This window comes from Pelophylax lessonae (assembly GCF_965119305.1).
Source record: "Pelophylax lessonae genome assembly, chromosome: 10".
Classification (NCBI taxonomy): domain Eukaryota; kingdom Metazoa; phylum Chordata; class Amphibia; order Anura; family Ranidae; genus Pelophylax; species Pelophylax lessonae.
Window position 1 is genome coordinate 107,531,952 of NC_138777.1, and position 19,707 is coordinate 107,551,658.

The window sequence follows — 19,707 nt, forward strand, 5'->3', positions numbered from 1 at the left end:
TTCTCGCCATGCATGGGGATTGGTGGTGCACCTTGTACCTGGGACACAGGGCATCACCGATAACAGTAAAGAGCCTATGATGTAGGCTTGTGACCACGTGACCACTGACCAGCTGTGTACAAACACATCTGATCCCATTGTAAACAGTAAATGCCAGTTATCATCATTCCTCTGCTGCCAATCAGTGCCCACCAGTGCTGCCAATCAGTGCCCACCAGTGCTGCTAATCAGTGCCCATCATTGATGCCTTTCAGTGTCCATCAGTGATGCCTGTCAGTGCCGATTATCTGTGCGTCCTTAGTGCTCACCAGTGCAGCCTCATCATCACTCATCAGTGAAGGAGAAAAAATACTTTGCACATTTTTATAACAGAAACTAAGAAAACCTTTTTTTTAACATTTTTGGCCTTTTTTCATTTGTTTAGCAAAAATAAAAAACCCAGTGGCGATTAACCAGTTTTGGACTGAAAGGATTTGCCCCCTTAAAGACCAGGCCATTTTTTGAGATTCAGCACTGCGTTACTGCAAAAATTGCATGGTCATGCGACGCTGTACCAAAATAAAATTGATGTCCTTTTTTCCCACAAATAGAGCTTTCATTTGGTGGCATTTGATCACCTGTGTGATTTTTATTTTTTGCGCTATAAAGAAAAAAAGAACGACAATTCTGAAAAAAAAACAAAAAAAAAAAACAATATGCTATATAACATACCCCCCCCCCCCCCAAAAAAAAAAAAAAAAATTCAAATGTTTTCATCCTTTTAGGCCAATTTGTATTCTGGCGGAGATCTGCTATTTTTAGCGGCACTGCGACATTGCGGTGGACAGATCGGACCCCTAACTGACCTTTTTGACACTTTTGGGGGAATCAGTGACATTACTACAGTAATCAGTGCTAAAAATATGCACTGTTACTGTAATAATGACACTGGCAGGGAAGGGGTTAACCTATCAAAGGTGGGTGATCAAAAGGTAATTGTAAGTCTGGGGAGTGTTTACTAACAGTGGGGGGAGGGGCTTGTGAAATGACCATAGAGACATGTGATCCTATATAGAAGGATCACAGGCGCTCTGTGATTATTTCAGAGAGAAGAACGGTCAGCTGGGTTTACAACAGTGGACCGTTCTTCTCTCTCAGCAGGGAGCGATCGCAGGGGGCCAGTGGTAAACAGTGCCACCAGCCCTGTGCCCTGCCTAGTGGGGGCGGAAGCACACCCCCTCGCACCACGTGCACGACCGATGTAGTACTACGTCGGTTCGCACAGCCGAGCCAGCCTGCCACAGTAAAACTGCTGTGGGCGGTCGGCAAGTGGTTAAATACCACCAAAAGAAAGCTCTATCAGTCTCAAAAAAATTATAAAAATGTTGTTTGGGTACAGCATTGCATGACTGCGCAATTGTCATTTAAAGTGCGACAGCACTGAAAGCTGAAAATTGGCCTGGGCAGAAAGGGGGTGAAAGTGCCCCATTGGCAATGGGTTAAAAATGTATTTGCTTAAAATATTTGCGGATTAAAACTGTGTGTAGATATTACATAGAACACAGAGCCTGGTAATAATTATGGGATTGCCTTGAGTTTTTACTTAATTTTCAATAACCTTTTGCTTGTATAACTCATGATTTCTATTTTGCTTTATTGCTAAAAAATATTACACACATTAAATCTAAATTTCCCTATCAATACATTGAATAATGAACCCATTTCACGCCCAGTTTTATTTCCTGCAAGCCGTGCTCCCCTGGGATTCACAAATATTGCCTATGGTATTGACTGACTATCGCATTCTAAAATTACATTGCAATCTGATCAAAAAACACAAAAAAGAAGTTCTCATTATACCTCTCTGACATTAATTTAGGCATTTTTATGTGTACCCTATTAAGTAGGCTAAGTGCTTTTTGATAATTGCTCTTTGTAGTTTTTAGAGCACTTCGGACTATTCCCAGTTCAATTTCTTCTTTTATCCAATGTTTGAAATATTGATTTCTGACAGATAAAAGCAAACATTATTATCTCTGTGAGTCTGCAACATACAATAAGAGAGGAGAGGCTTGGCTCCCAAAACCCCAGGGACCAGTCATATTTGAAACACACTTTGCTTTATTACATTTCGTCAACAGAATTTACTTACCGCTTGCTGGGATTTATGGAAGAAACAAGTGCAATAATTGCCCCCACAATATTACTAGTTGCTGGGACAATTTTGCATTTAGTGAGATAAAAGCTGACGCTCCCTTGATGGCTGCAGTAATAGTAACGGGTTTAACGGCTGTCAGCTGGCTGCACATAAGTGTGATTTATCTTCGTCCGTATCTCAGCGTAGAGATTCTGCATTCAAATACAAAGCCGTGTTAGAAATCCATGTTGCAATTACATGGAGAACAGTTTAGCGTCTAACATGTTACTGTTTCCAGGGATTTTTCATTAAACTACAAGAAAGCTTCATAATTTGATCACCGGCATGTAGACTGGCCAGTAAATTTCTCATCCTTTCTGTCATTTAATTTTGCCTGCTCAGTAACCTTCTCATGAAAATGTATTCATTAAAAAAAAAATAATAATTTTACCCAAAATAAAGTATGGCATATTATTAATTATTTACTGTTTCTTAATGCGCTCCTGGTTACCAGAGTTATGAGACAGTTACATGGAATTGTATAACTTTGGTGGTCTCTGTATTGCTCTGCTGCTCCCTGAATGGTCCACACACCTGCAACTCACTGTGGTTTTGGAAGGCCCCCTTCACACATGCGGACCATTCGTTTCATCAGTTCGGTCAAGTTTTTTCAAAGAAAAAATGGATGATGTTTACATCAGTTTTACATCTGGCAGCTAGAGTCCTTAAGAGCCAGTTCACATCTATGCAATGACAGCACACTGCCCTGCAAATCACATGCAATGTCTGTGCGATGCAAATTCAGCCATTTGGGTTGTATACAGTGGTGGCTGTAGCTTAATGGGTCGGGGGGGGTGGCGCCAGACGGACCTGACCACGGACCACACCAGCTCCTGCCCCCCCCGGTCGCCGGCTCACTCAGCCTGTGCTGCCCCTGGACTGACATGTGGAGGCGGCGGAGGCTTCCCCCTCAGTTTCCTCCATGTTCCCCTTCGTCTCCTCCCTCCTCCTTCGCCAATAGGATGGCTTCTCCTTTCGGCCAATCGGGAAACAGGTCTCAGGACCCACTTCCTGATTGTCCGGGAGGAGAATCCATGTGACAATAGTGAATATTCATTCGCTATTGTCACACAACTGGGTGGGTTCAGGGCGCAGTGCTCTGCGCCCCGAACGTACCCTTTTTTGAAGCCTATTAGAGCCTCTAGCTCTAATCTCCTGCTTCAAAAAAAAACCACCTCATTGGAATCCAAGCATTCAGCGCCCTGCATGTAGATTAGGGGGCCGGATGCATGGATGGGGGGGCAGCGCCCCTAATGGATTGGCCGCCACTGGTTGTATGGCTGAATTTGCATCGCATTCCAACACAACTCGCACAGGACCCTTTTTTGGGTCTGCACCAAAATCAGATCCCATGGGTGTTCACACCTATGCGACCCGATTCATGTCCAAACTGACAGTTCGCACTGCGATATGTGAACTGATCTGGGGGGTGTTACCTTTGTATTGACACCCCCAGCGATTCGCATATGGCAGTGTGACCTGCCTGTGAGTTTAATGCGATGCAGGAATTGGCAGGGGATTTGCAGGGTTCCTGAACCGACTGAAGAGGAGGTCCAGCTTACCCACGAAAATATTTAAATTCAGCAGCTACTGTAGCTGCTGATGTTTAGGCTTCATGCACACTGGACGTTATAAAAAAGCCAGTAGCATCAGCTGTAGGAAACTGTAGCTGTAGAGTGAGTTTTTCAGCTGTTTGCAATAGCGATTTCGGCGTTATTTTCACATTTTTTGGCTTTTTATTTACCAAAACTTTACTCTCAAAAACTCTTAAACGCTGAATTACCAAGTTTTTTAGCGTTTTTTAGCGTTAGAGTTAGAGCATTTTTACAGCTGAAAAACTCCTCTTAAAACCCAATAGTTCTGAGGGGGGTGGATTTTCAGCCAGAAAACGCCCCTGCCAAAAACTGCTAATAACAGCCTTTGTGTGCATGGACACATAGGATATCATGCTGGGAAGTTTACTGGCTGCAGAAAAAAAATGTCTGACGCCAGAAACAGCAGCTATAAAAACGTCCAGTGTGCATAAGGCCTAACTATTAGGACACTTACCTGTCTTTGAATCTAGCGGTGTCAGTAGGGTTGCCACCTTATCCCTTTAAACCAGGACACACAATATTTACACAGGTTCTCGGCTGATTAAGGTGGTAATTAAACTCACTTAGTGCCTTATGTGCATTTTATCAGCCTCAGAACCTGGGTAATTTATATGTGTCCTGGTTTACAGGGATAAAGTGGCAACCCTAGGTGTCAGGACCCCAGCCGATGCTTCCATCGGTTCTCAGATGCTGCCACCGTCATTGCCTGTAAGGGAAACTAGCAGTGAAGCCTTGTGGCTTCATAACTGGTCCCCCACTGCTCATGTGCGAAGAGCAGTGTGCTTTGTGAATGGCTGGGCGGCAGGGTAAGGAGGAGGGGGGCCGGGTACCTGTCAAAACCAGGTACCTGCCCCCCCCCCCCCCAATGTTGCCAAATGTGGCACCGGGGGGGGGGGAGTCAAATAGGTGGAGCTTACCGTTTTGGGTGGAGCTCCGCTTTAACCACTCAAGTCCCAGAGACATTTTTTATGCAAAAAACAGACCGTTTTACATCCCTTTTCATCGTCTGATCCATTTTTTTTTAACGGAACAAAAAATAGGGCTTTGATCCGTTCCAAAAAACGGATTTTGACGGAAGTAGATGTAAACAGGTGGAAATGGATGATCATCCATTTACATCTGTTTTTCCATAGAGATGCATTGATGTCTGTTTTTCATCTGTCAACGAATGGATGAAAAACTGACAAATAGTCAGTTTGTGTGAAAGGGGCCTAACATGTAGAAGTATGGGTGTTTTGCGAAACAAGGTACCAAGGAAACTGCAAACAGCTGTAGCTTTGCATTAAAATTTGTATTAATATGGATCACATTGCCTATTACACAACGCCATTTTTTTCTGTATCAGCAATACACACATTTTATGGAGCATGTTTCAAACTATGGTGTAAACTGTGGTGACCATGTGTATCTCTAACACCCCTATCCTGGCCTTAGGGCTCATTTACTCTTACGGTTGGTGGGTGGTAAAGATGACTGTTGAGCCATGTTTTACTGCCTCCCAACTGTCTCCCTCCTCCCCAAGCAACATCGCAGAATGCGAGCCATTCTTGGAAATGGGGCTGCATCGAAACCACTTAACAACCTTATGTAATTCACGTGGTAAAGCATGGTTGTGTGGCATTTACAGGTTTAAAACAAGCAGCAAGGAGGCAACATATTGACTTCTCAATAGTGATGTCGCGAACCTAAAATTCGCCGTTCGCGAACGCGAACATCGGCAAATGTTCGCGAACCGGCGAACCGCCATAGACTTTAATAGGCAGGTGAATTTTAAAACCCACAGGGACTCTTTCTGGCCACAATAGTAATGGAAAAGTTGTTTCAAGGGGACAAACACCTGGACTGTGGCATGCCGGAGAGGGATCACACAAAAAAAAGTTCTTAAAAATTGTAATTTTTTGATAGAGAGCCAATTATTGGAAAAATTAAAAAAAAAAATAAATAAAAAATGTCTTTGGATTTAGCATCTGGGGGGTCTAAAAAGTGTACCTGTGAAGTTTCAGCTCTGTAGCATGTCCGGAACCAGAAAAAAATACGAATTAGGGTTAGGGCTAGGGTTAGGCTTAGGGCTAGGGTTAGGTTTAGGGTTAGGGTTATTTTTATGGCTAGGCTTAGAGGGTTAGGGTTAAGGTTAGAGGGTTAGGGTTATGGTTAGGGTTAGGTTTAGTGTTAGGGGCTAGGGTTAGGGTTACGGTGAGATACTTAGGGTTAGAGTTAGTAGCCCTACCCCTCTAACTCTAACCCTAAGCACTAAAAATAACCCTAACCTTAGCCCTGACCCTAACCCTAGCCCTAACCCTAACCCTAACCCTAACCCTAATTCTATTTTTTTTCTAAATCCAAATAAATTTTTTTTTTTAAGTTTTTTTTTTTTTAAGTTTTCCAATAATTGGCTCTCTATCAAAAATGACAATTTTTAAGAACTTTTTTTGTGTGATTTAGTGTCTAGGGGGTCTAAAAAGTGTACCTGTGAAGTTTCAGCTCTGTAGCATGTCCAGAACCAGAAAAAAAGATAATTTTTCAGTAGAGCAGGGATGGTGGGAACCCCTTTTACACCTATATGATCTTTTTTTCCTGGTTCTGGACATGCTGCAGAGCTGAAACTTCACAGGTACACTTTTTAGACCCCCCAAACAATAAATCCAAAGAAATGTTTTTTTTGTTAAGTTTTTTTTTTTTTTCCAATAATTGGCTCTCTATCACAAATGACAATTTTTAAGAACTTTTTTGTGTGATTTAGTGTATAGGGGGTCTAAAAAGTGTACCCGTGAAGTTTCAGCTCTGTAGCATGTCCAGAACCAGAAAAAAAGATAATTTTTCAGTAGAGCAGGGATGGTGGGAACCCCTTTTACACCTATATGAATTTTTTTTTCTGGTTCTGGACATGCTACATATATATATATATATATATATATATATATATATATATATATATATATATATATATATATTAAAAAAATACTCAAATACCAGCCCTCAAAGGGGCTTTTGGGGACAATATATATATATATATATATATATATATATATATATATCACAGAACAAAAAAAATTACACAAATACCAGCCCTCAAAAGGGCTTTTGGGGACAATAGATATATATATATATATATATATATATATATATATATATATATATATATATATATATATATATATCCAAAAAAAACCTCAAATACCAGCCCTAGGAAGGGCTTTTTGGGGTGCTGTCCTTACAGCAGGAGTGTACCAAGAACACTGGCTAACAAGACCGGGAACTGTCCCTAGCTATAACAACAGCAGCAGCACCAGCACTTTCCCTGCTCTCAGTAACACAGAAATGATCTAAGATGGTTGCTGCCCTTGCTTATTTATAGGAGGTGGGAGGGTGTGGGAGGGAGGGTATGCTGATTGGCCTGGAATGTGTCTGCTGACTGTGATGTTCAGGGTCAAAGTTTGCCTCAATGATGATGTATAGGAGGCGGACCGAACATCGCATATGTTCGCCCGCAGCGGCGAACGCGAACATGCGAAGTTCGCCGGGAACTGTTCGCCGGCGAACAGTTCTGTACATCTCCACTTCTCAATGCCTGTTAAACGTCTCTGAAAAACGATCCACTGCTACTGTAAACCTAGCCAAAGGGTAAAGTGCCTCTGTGGGTCTTTCAGTACACCTTGTGTAACAAATGGTCACTTAAAAATATATTTTTTCATGCCCTTTTGAAGTCACCAAACTATACATACAGCCAGATAGATATTGTAGTAACAACCTTAATTTTACCCCCCCCCCCCCACTTTCCTTTTACAGAAATTGTGTAAGGTGTCTAAATACAGGTACTTACAGTATACAGCACTGTCAATATACACAGCGCTTTACATATTTATTATAAATTAACATAAGTCCCTGCCCTCAAGGAGTTTACAAGCTAAGGTCCCTAAGTCACATTCACATAATTAGGCCAATTTAGACTGGAGCCAATGAACCTACCAGCATGTCTTTGCAGCATGGGAGGAAACCTACACAGGCACAGGGAGAACATTCAAACTAGTTTTGTGGTTGGGATTTGAACCTAGAGACAACCCTAGTGCTGAAAGGCAGAAGTGCTAACCACTGTGCTGCCTTATGGGCAGTCTTATGGGCACTAGAGCTGGCACTAGAGCTAGACCCAGTGCACTACTAAAGCTAGTTTGACACACACACACGTACATACACACATACCTCACTCTTTCCATCTGCAATGTGAGTCTGAGTGAGGACACCTGAGGAGATGTAGCTATTAGAGTTAGAGCAAGCGCACTCTTTCACATGGAATTGTACACCCCATTAACATCCATCATACCATAGGAACATACCTAAAAAATAAAATAAACACACAACAAGGATTGTGGAAAAGTTTATTGGGTTTAAAACTGTTTTAATTATGAAATTAACTTTAACCTTTAATACTAAACAGAACCGCTGTTAACCATTAACAGACCAACATGCTTAGTCACTAAGACTTAAGCAGCAATATCTTATATCAACCAAATAACAGTTTACCAACCACTGTCCACCCACAAAGTGGCGATATTACCCAAAAAGATGGACCTTCAATATCAAAGAGAACTGTTGTTAACCAATAACAGACCAGCATGCTTAGTCACTAAGACTCAAGCAGCAATATCTTATCCCAATAACAGCGTACCAACCACTGTCCACCCACAAAGTGGGCGACGTTACCCACATAAAGGTGGACTGAAACAATGGGAAATAAGAAAGGGGTAGAGCGGGTGGGAGAGCAGGTCAAAAGATCCAGGAGGAAAGCTATTTTATTATTTTGTGGCCCTGACATTCCTCCGTGAGAGCTGTTTCACACTCGCGGTGAAGTGCGGATTTGCATTTGGATTACTTTTCAGATGGCACTTGACAATAGGCAAAGAGGCATTATATCACCTCCTCACCACTTGATTTAATCCTATATTGCTGCACTACATTGCATGCAGTTGCTGTGCAACCTCATTGAACTCAATGAACGGGTTTGACAGATGGTGGTATCTAACAAACTCTTCACCTTGAGTTAAATATGGGTATGTGTATAGAACTGTCTGGCTCTGATTTTACAGTTTCAGTGGATTGCCAGGGATAGAAAAACCACAGCTCAGCCATCCGTTTTTACTGCACATCCCCCTCCCCAGCTGCCTCATCCAGGTGTAGAAATAAGTGATTTAAATCATATGGACTCATGTGCTCATGTGAATGAAGCATAAAGATAAGCATCTTTGTGCTTTCTATTAGGATCAAAGAAAGTTACAAGGACACTGCATTTCTGCTAGGATCAACAGGTATTTTCTAAACCTAAAATTTTCTTAGCATGAAAATGAAACTAATGCAACCGCCACATCTAAAGACTGGTAAGGCCACATTCATACGGGTCGTATTATGCCGTATGCCAGTACAGCGCTGTTTTTACCTTTACCTCCACAAAAACAAAACAAAAAAACCCAGAGGTGATCAAATACCACCAAAAGAAAGCTCTATTTGTGGGGTGAAAAAAGACATAAATTATATTTGAGTACGGCGTTGCACGACTGCGCAATTGTCAGTTAAAATAATGCAGTGCAGAATCGCAAAAAATGGCCTGGTCATTAAGGGGGTAAAACCTTCTGGGGCTGAAGTGGTTAAATATTGACTGTGCGCTCTTTTGGAATTTCATTCTGCCATATTTTAATTGGTGTCTGCATTTTATATGGCTAATTTTACATTTTTCTGTTCTGTCTGACACATTTAAAATAACAGAAAAGGATTAAATGGGGGCACAGACACCAATAAAAACGTGATCAAGATTTGTACAGGTCCCTACACTAAATTTATTATACTCGCAGAAATCCTTGCCTATATGGTACATCCTCATGTGTAGCCAGTATACATTATTTTTCACAGTTCACAGTTACATTATGTCAATAGATTTTGTAAAACAAGAAATTAATTTTACTGTACAGGCTGCTCCATTTTCTTCTCTTGGTTGTATATTATAGTAAGCTGCCATCATAACTGCTATAGAAAAAAGAAAGCAATTATACACATGTATAATGGACTTCATCTACAAACCATTTCCTCACCAAATGACTCAATGTTTTACAGAGCTATAGACCTGATAATAGTCTGTGTTCATAATCAATTGATTTTTTTATTTAATGATGTTTCAAAGATAAACCAATCTACATGATTTCTTATATTGCTTGAACGTTCTCATAAAAACCTAATTAATTAACTCTTAATTAATGGCAAATGTATACATTAAAAATAAAAGGTATACAAAAAGGTTAAAATAATTTAATTTAAATCAATTTAAAAGTATGCTTTTATTACTAGTACACACAATATTAGTTTATACATTGTTTTCATTGGTCCCTTTGCTTTAATGAGAGTTAAGGCCCGTACACACGATAAGAAAATCTGAAGTAAAATTTAGTCTGATGAACGATCTGCTGATTTTTGGATTGTTAGTATGGTGCTTTTGACAGCCAATTATGAATTTTCGGACGACAAAAACTGGATGTGCAGGCTATACAATTTTTATCATACGTGAACACAACGTCCGATTTTCATTAAATTAGTACAGTTTTCGTCCGAAAAAAATAAGAGCAAGACTAGGCATGCTCAGAAACAAAAGAATACATACAAAACAATTCAACACATGACATCACTTCTGAAGTTGAATGGGCCAGGAGGATGTATTTTTTTAATATAACTAAACTAATACTATAAATAAAAACAAACACAAATTAATTTTTTGGCATAAATAAATGGCCGCGGCACTTTATTGGTTATAAATAAATTAAATAATTATTTATTCAAAATTCCATCCAATAAATTTCAATTCCAACAAAATTATAAAACATAAATCTGTATCGCTCAGTCCCAGAACTCGAGCGAAAATAAACATATTTAAAACCACCAAAGTCCCCCCTTGATCCAAGGGTGACTCTACCACATAAAGTGCCAGCGACGGGTGGGGGGGAGGGGAGCTCGCCAGGCAGTCACTTCCTAACTGAGGGGCTTACCTCAGAGACCCCCTATATAAAGCCTTGGGTCAGAATGTTCTAGAGGGGCGTGCGCTGCTGTGAAGCCCGCCAAAACTATGAGGGGCTACTTTATAACATTTAAAGGGGCAGTGTCCTATAAATTAAATAAATTCTGACACAAAATTTTTTTTTTTTTTTTTATAACATCCCCTGTCCCATGTGCGAGGGCACCTATTACTTGTGCCCTCTTACCATGGGCCAGGAGGATGTATTTTTTTAATATAACTAAACTAATACTATAAATAAAAACAAACACAAATTAATTTTTTGGCATAAATAAATGGCCGCGGCACTTTATTGGTTATAAATAAATTAAATAATTATTTATTCAAAATTCCATCCAATAAATTTCTCAATAATTTTTATTAAAGAATAACAAAAAACATGCAACATCAGAAATGATACAGCAATAAAGACGACTCCAAAACAAAGAAAGGTCGGAAAACATAGAATATTATGGTCCAGTGGAGTGGGCCTGCGGAGTACAAGGCAGCCCGCAATACAGGAGCCCATAAGGATGGAAAAAAAAAGCAGTCAGTGTTACAATTACAACTCAAAACATGGGCACTATCAAGTGGTATCGGGGGGTCGCCCCCGTAATAGTAGAGCACCACCCCCAAGACACCCCAGAAGGGAGCATACTGTGTCTCAGGGGAAGCGCTCCACATGTCAACTATGCAAATTGGTAGTGACCAAAACAGAGAATATAAAATCTACAATCCAAAGGCGTAAAACATAAAGGTTGCTTACAAATCGGCCCCAGGTGGGCCCAGAGATAAACCCAAACTATAAAAGGTTAGAATTCTCCGAACCATATCCAACTTGAGACAAAAAAAAGAAACTCCAGACCGTGTCCTAGGAGCCCTTGCAGTTGAGTTCGTCAGCAGAATGTTATGGTGACATTATAACCAACATTAGAGTGAGGAAAAAGAAGATAGCGGAATGGAAGAAGAAGCAGACAGGCAGGAGAGAGAAAAGAGAGAAAGGGGATAGGAGAGACAAGGAAAGAAGTAGGTTCCTGCGGCCCAGCCACTGAAGACGTTGAGGGAGTCAAAAATTAACAAGGGGAAAATGGAGGAAAGGACCAGCACATAGAACCGTATCCACTCTCCTCAAATAGAAACATTTACAAAGGTCGCCCAGGGTTCCCAAATCATTTCAAACTTTTCTTTGGAGTCATCTAGAATACTAAACATCTTTTCCTGTGTCATCATCCAGGAGATTTTACGCTTAGCCTGACGAGCTGAAACTGTAGGCTGTTTCCACTGCTTGGCTATCGTCATCTTGGCACCGAGGAAGATGTAAAAGATAAGCGTCTGGGTGTGTTTAGGGACTTTGGGGATGCGTTGGCACAACAGAGCCTGAGCCGGGGACGGGTGAACGGTAATACCGGTGATCTGTCGGACTATTTTAAAAATACGTTGCCAGAACGTCCTAAGCTTGGGGCATTCCCAAAAAGTGTGAAGAAGAGTGCCAGTCAGATTGCATCCTCGGAAACAAGTCGGGGAGGTGGAGGGAAACATAGCGGCCAGTCTAGCGGGCACCAAGTACCATCTCATGAGAACCTTGAGATTAGCTTCCATGAGACCAATGTTGTGTACTCCCCGGAAAGAGCGTCCAACATTGGCGTGCCAGTCCGAGAGGTCCCAGTCCAGGTGGAGGTCTTGCTCCCATTTGAGCATGTAAGTAGGTTTGGTTTGGGCGTCATTCAGTAGTGCATAAATGAGAGAGATTCCTCCCCTAACATCAGAAAATTGGGCACACCATTGTTCATACGGGGTTACCCGCAGGGGCTCAGAGGATCCAGCCCTAAGCGAGTTGAGAAAATGCGTGATTTGGGTGAGACGGAATCTCTCCCCAGGTGGCATCTGTAGCTTAGTGGTATAATGAGAGAGTGTTAGAGGACCCGAGCAGTCCAAAAAGTGGCCTATCCTGTAAAGGCCTTTGTCAGTCCACCATTTAAATGCCCCTATGTCCTCGCCAGGAGGGAAATCTGGGTTATGAAAAATGTGGGAGAGGGGGGCCCAGGGGGAAGTGACCTTGAATGACTTGTGTATGGTATCACAAATGGAAAGGGAGTGAGAGAGAGAGGGGGCCATCACAGGGGGGCGAGATTGAGCCGGTCTCCAGGCCAGGTAATCAATGGTGTGTAGGGGAACTGCTTGACGTTCCATGGAATGCCAGACAGGCTTAACCCCTCTGGCATAGATAGCAGAAAATTGGGCCAATTGTGCCGCTTGATAGTATGTCCAGAGATCTGGAACTCCCAGGCCCCCTTGTTTCCGGGAGCGAAGAAGAGTGTGTTTATTAATCCTATACCCCTTTCGTCCCCAAATAAACTTGAAAATATGTCCTTGCAGTTTCTGAATGTGGGATTTCAGCACCGGGATAGGAAGCGAGCGGAACAAATAGAGAATACGTGGCAGAAGAGTCATCTTGACCGCATTAATCCTGCCTAACCAGGAAATGTGACAACGTGACCAGTCGGAGAGATCCCGTTTCAATTTTTGGATCATGGGTGGGTAGTTAGCAGAGTAAAGTTTGTCTATTGTAGGAGTTAAGGAGACTCCCAGGTAAGGTATGGCGTTTGAGTGCCAGGAGAAGGGAAAATGGTCCTTAAGGCGTTCCACCAGTGGCGAGGGGAGGGTGACATTAAGTGCTAGGGATTTAGTCATGTTGACTCGCAGGCCAGAAGCCGCTCCAAAGGAATCAAGGAGGGAGACTATATTGGGAAGGGAAAGCAAAGGCGAGGTGACAAAAAGCATTATGTCGTCCGCGAATAGAGCGCATTTGTGGGTCTCAGTCCCGCACTGTAGGCCATGAATATCTGGGTGAAGACGGATAGCCGTTGCCAGGGATTCCAGGGCTATGGCGAAAAGGAGTGGGGATAGAGGGCACCCCTGCCTCGTTCCCCTGCGGATCAAAATGTCCTCAGAATAGTACCCCTGCATCCTAACTTGAGCCGCCGGGCGGGAGTAGAGGGCCTTAAGTGTAGTGATAAAAGAGGGACCAAAACCCCATTTTTCAAGAGTGCGGAAAAGAAATGGCCAAGAAAGGGAGTCGAAAGCCTTTTGTAGATCTAAGGAAAGCAGAAAGCCAGATTGAGCCTGGCCTCCGTCCCACCCTGAGTTCAACAGAGAGATGGCGTCCACCACCCTCCTTACCTGGTCTGGTCCCTGCCTACCCGGGATGAATCCCACCTGATCCTTATGAACATATTTGGCAATAAAGCTGGATAGGCGGTTAGCAAGAATTTTCGTCATAATCTTGAGATCATTGTTAATGAGCGAAATTGGTCTATAATTTCCTACTTCGGAAGGATCCTTTCCCGGTTTGGGGATAACAGAAATGTAAGCTTTGTTAGAGGCATCCTCTAAGCGGGCCCCGCCCCGAAGGGCGTTGAAGAACCTGACCAGATAAGGAGAAAGGACGGACGAAAATGCTTTATAATAAGTATTAGAAAAACCATCGGGGCCCGGAGCGGAGTTGGGGCGGAGAGACTTGATGACATCAAGCACCTCCTGTTCGCCTATAGGGGATTCCATAAGAGATCTGTGCGAAGGTGTGAGACGGGGGAGCGGTACGTCGTTCAGGAAAGAGTCTGGGGTATCCCTTGTGTGGGGCGTAGGTGCAGCATAAAGCTGTGAATAGAAAGCGTGAAAAGATTCCATGATGGAATTGGGGTTGCTAGTGAGAACTCCAGTGGGGGATTTGATTTTGGGCAGAGAGATCGTCCTAAACTTTGGGGAGAGTTTTGATGCTAATTTCGTGCCCAGTTTATCCCTGAATGCATAAGAACGCGCCTCTTGCCAGCGCAGGCTTTTTTCGGCTCTGGAGGTAAGGGCCAGGTTAAGCGAAAGTTTAACTGCATCTAATTCCGCGAGGGAGGAAGAAGAGGGGAAGCGCTTGTGAGCTCTACGAAGGCGCGTATACTCATCCTCTAAGCGAGCAATGTCAATTTGCCTTTCCCGTTTAACTTTTGCCCCCAGTTGAATGAGGTAGCCCCGCAGGACTGCCTTGTGGGCCCCCCAGAGGGTGGAGGGAGAGGTATCAGGGAGATCATTCAGAGCAAAGTAGTCACGAAGTGCAGATTCTATCATGGAGCAACTAGCAGGATCACTCAGAATGGAATCATTTATTCTCCAAGGGGCAGGGCCCCTGTGCTGAAAGGAGCAGGAGAGCTGCAAAGTGACCATAGAATGGTCCGACCAAGGGACGTCTCTGATTTTAGACTTCTGGGCAGAGGGAACGTCAGTAGTGGGGATGAAAATATGGTCAATTCGTGCCAGCGAATTATGGGGGGCCGAAAAATGTGTGTAATCTCGGGTAGAAGGGTTCAATTCGCGCCAAATGTCTATCAGGCCTAGGGCATGAAGCGATCTGGCTACGCTAAGGCTCTGTTTAGAGGGCCGACGGAGCTTACCGCAAAAGGATACAGATTTGTCTAGGGAGCAATCGAAGGCAAGGTTAGAGTCCCCCCCTATGACAACACGACCCTCGAAGTGGGGAGAAAGGAGGAGAAGCATCTCAGAGAGGAATTTCGCCTGCCCTTTGTTAGGTGCATAATAGGAGATAAACGTGTACAACACCCCGTGTAGATGGCCTTTGACCAGAATGTAGCGACCTTGGGGATCCCTAACAGTGTGTAGATGCAAGAAGGGGAAGGATTTTGCAAAAAATATGGCCACCCCTTTCTGTTTAGAGGGGGCATTGGCAAGAAAAAACATGGGGTATTTATGGTGGACATATGTTGGTTGATAGGACGCCGGAAAGTGAGTCTCCTGAAGCAGGAGGACCCCCAGTCCTTGTGAGTGGTAGTGCTGAAATGCCTTTCTACGTTTAACAGGAGAATTTAAGCCCTGTGTGTTGTGTGATGCCACCTGTAGAGAGGAGACCGTACTTACATTAGGCTGCATGTCGCTTTGGAAGGAAGTACGCTGGTGCAAGCGGCAAGTCGGTGGCCCGGGGGTTCCCCAGGGGGCGTCTAGTCACAGTGTCAACAGGCGGAGCAAAAACAGTAGTGAACCAGTTGGATCGCAGGAACCTGGAGAGAAGAAAAAAAGGCAAGTAAAAGAAGAAAAAGAGGGAGTAGAGGATAGTAAAGAAAGGAGAGAACTGCAAGAGCATGGTCTTGCAGGATGATGGGGAGACCGTGGGCGTAACCCCCGGTTCCCCATCTGGTGAACAAACGCGTCCTGAACCAGTCAGGGCGCATTCCTGAGGGATGCAAGATGAAATCATCTTACGTCCGACAGGAGGAGGCGCATTAAGGCCTCTCCGGCCATAGGGCCCCAGCCCGGCATTCCTGAAAAAAAAACTGAAGTAAATGACTAGGTACACCCCTAGACGTACGTGGTGGGTAGCTGACCAATGGGCGCTAGGGGGGGTTAGGAAAAGGGGAGGGAAGAGCACAAAAGGGAAGGGGAAGTGGGGGCAGGTTAAGGGGGAGGGGGGGGGGATGGGGGGGAGGAAAGAAGGCAGGGATGAAATAGGCAAGACGGGGATGCACCGGGAGGAGGGAAGCAGCCTCAGACCATACAGCAACTAAATAAACAGTTAACAATACTCAATAGTCCCAGCATTTAAATGAAGACCTGACCAGTGTAAAATCAAAAACATGGACAGCATTGAAAAAAGTGTAAAAGGAAATGTCCAGTGAAAAATAGCGACCAATGGGCGCTAAAGGGGGTAAGGAAAAGGGGGGGAGCACAAAAGGGAAGGGGAAGAGGGGGCAGGTTAAGGGGTAGGGGGGAAGGGTGGGGATGGGGAGGGAGGAAAGAAGGCAGGGATGAAATAGGCAAAACGGGGATGAACTGGGAGGGGGGAAGCAGCCTCAGACCATACAGCAACTAAATAAACAATTAACAATGCTCTATAGTCCCAGCATTTAAATGAAGACCTGACCAGTGTAAATTCAAAAACATGGTCAGCATTGAAAAAAGTGTAAAAAGGAAATGTCCAGTGAAAAATAGTTACAACAAAAAAAAAAAAAAAAAAAAAAAAAAAAGGGGGAAAAAAAGGGGGGGGGGGGAAACAGTTCAGAAAGCTGCCAAAAACGGAGGCGGGGATCCATGCAGACCCCTTGCAGGCGAAGAAGGTTGAACTTCAATGGCAAATAAGAGAAGGTTCCCAGGGATCAACCAAAACATCATGGAGGCTTGACATCACAGTGGCGTTTCGTCTGTTGCTTGTTCCCGACTGAGGGTACTGGGCTGATCGGTGGAGGTCGCTTGGAAGCATCCCTTCTGGAGGTGGACGGAACAGGGGAGGGGTCCCTGGTTACGATACCAAGTTGCAGGAGCATTCCCTCACCCTCCTGGAAGTTGGAGAAGCCATAAGTCCTGTTCTGGAATTGAAAATTCAAGCGGAAGGGGAAGGACCACCAATATTTAAGCGCTCTGCCCGATAACGCCAGCGTAAGTGGTTTCAAAGCTCTGCGGCGCTGTATAGTGAAGGGGGAGAGGTCAGCAAAGATTTGGATCTTGTGGCCCTGAATGGAGAGATCCTCTCTACCCCTACTCTTTTTCATGAGCTCCTCCTTAACCCCAAAAAAATGTGTCTTGACGATAACGTCCCTTGGGAGGCCATCTTTGCGGGGCGGTTGGAGGGCTCTGTGTGCCCGATCTAATTCCAAGCGGTGGTCAGAGATGTCCGGGAGAAGATCCTTAATAAAGGCTTTGACTGTGTCTGGGATGTCTGTGATGGTCTCAGGGATCCCCCTGATCCTAAAATTCAGGCGTCTGCTTCGATTTTCAAGATCATCCAGTTTACTCAGTGCTGTTTCTAGTTGATCCTGTAAAGTCTGTATGCAAGCAGTATTTTGATTGGTTCTAGCAACCGTATGATCAATAGTATTTTCGATCGCCTCAATCCGGGTGCCAATGTTCTGGAGTTCCGCTTTAATGGAGCCTGTAATCTGTGAGGCATTATGGGCTAGCCCAGTGGCTAGCATTTCTGAAAATTTGGCCATTAAAATTGATAGGTCAGGGAAGTGTCCTGGAGAGTGCAGGCCCAGTAGGTGGTGTGAAGCCAGGGCCTTAGGTGATTGCAACCCCTGGATCCCTGGGGCCTGCTCCATGGATCTGCTGAGGAGAGATGCAGTGGAAGCTGGAGAGGCAAGTGGGGGCTGAGGGAGGTAAGCGGGGGTTGCTGGGGAGGACCAGGGGTCTGGGGAGGCCGATGGAATGTCCATAAGGCTAGGTAGAGCGTCTCCTACCTCCCTGGTACAGCGCTCCTCTGAGGGAAGGGAAGGCGCGGTCGCCATCTTGTCCGTGTCCTGCTCTGGGGAGGAGAAGTGCAGACGGCGGGAGACCTCTCTCCGGTGACCCGCCGACATCCGAAGGAGGGCCGCTGGTGTGAGCTGATGCTGATGCTGCCGGGTGCGGGGTGCGGTGCGCTCTAATGCCCGTGCCGGGGCCCCCTGGAGACCGGAGAAGCGCGGAGCTCCTGGCTAAGCTGCCATGTCGGAGCAGCCGCGCATGCGCACCTTGCATCCAATAAATTTCAATTCCAACAAAATTATAAAACATAAATCTGTATCGCTCAGTCCCAGAACTCGAGCGAAAATAAACATATTTAAAACCACCAAAGTCCCCCAGACGCCGGGACTAGTTGCAAACTTGTGCCGGCCCCCCCACCACCGCGGCCATTTCTATGCTATTTTGAAACCCTAAATTGAGGATATCTAGGCCTATATCAGATAAATGGATTTCATCCTGCCTGTAAAGGCCAGGGAAACCACCTTCAGGGAAAGCAAAACCACCGACCAATGGCATAAATTTTGCCATTGCGTGATTTACTCTCCTCCTGGTCCTTTCCAAAGGCTTAAATTCTATAGAAGACAACCATTTTAAACGAGGAACAATTCCGAAAACACCATTGTACAATTCGGAAAAAGTAATTTGAAATTATATAAATCTTTTTTAATCTTGAATAATAAATCTAATGACTTCAAAACTCCCACAACATTCCCTCCCAAATAGAATATCAATATGGATGGGGCTGGCCAAACTTCCTTTAATCTATAAATGAAGTCACACAAATTAACCCAACTCAGACCTCTCACTCCTTTCCAAAATATATGCAAGTGATCAATATCAAAAGACAAATTTTCAGTATAACACCGGTGTGCAGCTCTTTTTCGTGCCCAGTGAACAAAGGAGTGTCCAATGATCCATACGGAAACTTTGACACCTATGGAATTAAACAGATAAATTAGGTCTGATATATAGATTAAAACTCTTCGATTCCCATCTTCCCAACTTTTTTATCATAGACTCATCTAATCCCATCCTGGCCGCTTCCGCAGCAGCTCCTATCCTAAACGAATGTGCAGTAAATCTATAAGTACTTTAGACATTTTTTTTTTTTTTTTTAAAACAGCTGAAAATTGATATTTAGTGACTACTGAACCATCTATATGTATAAAGAAATTATTCGAAAAGGGGGGTCTGACCTCCAAATACCTGCTAAGAACCGCACAAGGACATATATACTGATCACCACAGGCTGCCAGCTCTAACCAATGGCCTTTTCTAAACTGATCAGTTTTTGATTGGCTAATGAAAATATTAACCTTATCCTTTCCCACAATGACTTCCTTAGCTTTAAGGCCTGATTGGCCCGCCCTATTGTCTGAGACCAATTCGGAAACACGAAGCGCAGCGAAAAAACAAAGCACAAAGGCTGCTGAAAAAAGTCTTGCCTCATATTCCGAAAAACAGACAGCAGGGGAGGCCAAGCATAATCTTCTAAGTAAATCAATTGATATAGGTCTGCGTGAATCAGGGGTGAACATTCTCTTTTTATAACCTTTGAGGGCTTGTCTTATCGAGAAAAACTCATAAACCCCCCGAAATTCTTCAATTTCAGAAAAAATGAAACCCCGCTAGGA